Source organism: Cebus imitator, unplaced genomic scaffold (assembly GCF_001604975.1).
Source record: "Cebus imitator isolate Cc_AM_T3 unplaced genomic scaffold, Cebus_imitator-1.0 Scaffold4, whole genome shotgun sequence".
NCBI classification, from domain to species: Eukaryota; Metazoa; Chordata; class Mammalia; order Primates; family Cebidae; genus Cebus; species Cebus imitator.
The window spans coordinates 1,679,130-1,681,707 of record NW_016107319.1 but is presented as its reverse complement, the minus strand read 5'-3'; the positions used below and the strand labels follow the sequence as shown (position 1 = coordinate 1,681,707).

The 2,578-nt window shown below is 70.1% G+C and overlaps 1 protein-coding gene across 3 annotated transcripts in view; it reads right to left on the bottom strand.

Annotated features, from left to right (window-relative positions):
* Positions 1-2,339, bottom strand: part of GRIN2A (glutamate ionotropic receptor NMDA type subunit 2A) — a 439,039-nt gene extending 436,700 nt beyond the window's left edge. The window contains exons 1-2 of one of the 3 annotated variants that reach the window (XM_017533609.2): positions 1,762-2,339; positions 993-1,183 (exon numbers count right to left, since the gene is read on the bottom strand). The gene's annotated coding sequence lies outside the window, so the exon portion shown is untranslated. Of the gene's footprint in view, positions 1-992; positions 1,513-1,761 lie in introns of those variants that run through there. The other 2 variants (XM_037740199.1, XM_017533618.2) reach the window with 2 other exon arrangements.
* Between the last annotated feature and the right edge of the window lie 239 nt (positions 2,340-2,578).

Here is a 2,578-nt window from a genome sequence, read left to right as displayed (position 1 = left end):
GGGGCTGAGGTAACCGGTGCCTGAGGTAACCGGGGGCCTGAGGTAACACGGACCTGAGGTAACCGGGGCCTGAGGTAACCGGGGCCTGAGGTAACCGGGGGGCTGAGGTAACACGGACCTGAGGTAACCGGGGGGCTGAGGTAACCGAGGGGCTGAGGTAACCGGGGCCTGAGGTAACACGGACCTGAGGTAACCGGGGGGCTGAGGTAACCGGGGGCTGAGGTAACCGGGGCCTGAGGTAACCGGGGCCTGAGGTAACACGGCCACGCGCCGAGGGCCGTGGAGAGTCCTTCAGTCAACTGAAAGTGGACCGGGACGCACCCACTACACGCGCGCGTGCACACACACGTGCGCACACACCCTCTCTCATGCGCGCCGTGTGCAGTGCAGAATTCTGGAGAGTAGGCGCATCCCCCCGCAGGCCAGCGCGTGGGAGCTGGCAGGGAACGTGCGTGGGGGAAAGGTGGGCTCCGAAGAAGCTCCCAGACGGACGTGGACTGTGCGGCCCCTCCCCAGCCTTTCCCTGCGGGCGCGGTTGCCAAGTCTGAGGTGCACGTGGGCAGTGGGCCGCACCCGCTCATAGACACGCGCGCCTTCTGCTCACATCCTCAGGCCGCTGTCGCGGTGCCCACGGCCAGCCGGAGTCCTCACACGTCCTCGGGTGCTGCACACGCATGAGCCGCGGCAGGCGCACAGCCCCGCGTGCCTGCGAACAGCAGCGCGGTCGTGCTCGCGTGCCCTGACGCGCGCCTCCCGGGCCGGGCGCTGCTGGAGCCGGGGGAAGTTGAGGCGAACTCCAAATAGCCTCGACTTCCTGGGTGAGCGCCGCGGAGCGCGGAGCTGCAGCGCCCCCTGGTGCCCCTGCTGCGCCTCGCCGCTGGGCTCCCTCCCGCTTTCCCTCCCGGTCTTCGCCGGATCCGTCTCCCGCTCTCCCTCCGGTCGAGTCTCCCTCCTCCCGGCCCACGGAGCCCTGGTCTCCCGCTGGGACGTACCTGTAGCCAGAGAAGGTCGAGGATGCAGTGGGGCGCGCTGCGCACACGAGCATCTCGGCCGCCTCAGCAGCCACCGGGTTTAGCGGGTTCCCGCATGCTGCGGCCCCCGCGCTCTCCCCTGGCTGTCCCGCGCTGTCCGCATCGCCCCCACGGGGGGCGGCTATCCCAGCCGGAGGCTCTGCAGCAGGGCTCTACGGGGCGGAGGAGAGAAGGAGAGGCAGTGTCAGCCCGCCGGCGAGGGGCGGGAGGGTCGAGGGAAGGCTGCAGTCTGCAGTGCTCACAAGCCCCCCATGCGCCCAGCGGGGCTAGACCGGAGCGAGCGGCTGAAGCTCCGTGCCCACGACGCCCCCAGTGCGGATCCTCAGCCCCTGTGGCGGATAGCGGGAGCTCCACTCCGGGGCGCACTGGAGAATGGGAGCCCCGGGTTGGCCACCCACGAGAAGCTAACTGGGCACCGCTACCCGCACCCCTACCACCTCCCCGGCGCCGGCTGCTGCGAGTTGTGCGACCGGGAGCTGCTGAGCGAGGGGGGTAGGGAGAGAAAAAGGAGGTAACGGCGGGGGGGCTGCTGGCTGAGTTTGCGACGAGCCGGCAGGAGGAGAGGGGGAGGGAAGGACACGGGCTCCCGCGGTCCCGGTTCCCCGGGGGAGGTGGATCGTTCCCACGCAGCGAGCCTCTTGCGATCCTGCCGCTCCCTCCCTCTCCAGGCCTCCCACCTCCCCCTCCCCAAGGGGGCCTCCTATGCCGGGCGTCCCGCGCCAGCACTCACCGCAGCCTCTCTCCACATAGTTCTCAGCAGTGGCCGCTCCTGGTCATCTCCAGGGCTGATGGCTGCGGCCGCGATTCTCAGCGCTCACCAGGTCCCATGATCCGGCCAAGCCCTAGGAGCCCCCCTCCAAGAGCCCGAGCTCTGCTCGCTGCCCCACTCCGGACGGCAACCGCCCGGTCCTCTGAGCGCGCCGGAGCACCCTTTCCGCAGCCCAGCTCCGGGCTGGTGTGTTTGAAGGCCAGTGTGTGTGTGAGTGAGTGTGGGAGCGGGCGCTCGCGTGTGGCCGGGGATCCCCACGGTCCCCGGCCGAGAGAGGCGCGGGCGGGCAAAGCCAGCTCCCTCCGGGCGGTTTGCTGCGGGAGCCGAGCCGGGCGTTCGGTTCCCCACTTCCCGGCGGGAGTCCGGAGAGCGCCTGGACACCCTGGTTCTCAGCACTGGCAAAGCCGGGTTCCCGGGGCGTGTTTCTGCTGCTGTCGCCTCCGAGGAAGAGGAGGAAGGCAGGGGCGCCCTCAGCACCAACTTAGGGACTTATTTTCCGCCGGCGAGACGCAGTAGCCCCCGCGCAAGCCGAAGAGGCTTGGAGCTCTGGCGGGCGAAAGCGTCTCCTGCCCGCAGCCTCTCTCCTAGGTGGGTCGAGACAGACCCCGCAGTCCCTCGGCGGCGGCGCAGAGCGCGGCCACCCGTTCGGAGAGCGCAAGGCGGCAAAAAAAGGCCAGCATAGGTGGCTGGCTGGCGACGGGGGCGCCTGCAGCGGCGCGCGCTTCTGTCCGTGGTGCTGGAACCACGCTCTCCGCCCGCTCCCGGGCGTCTGGTGCGG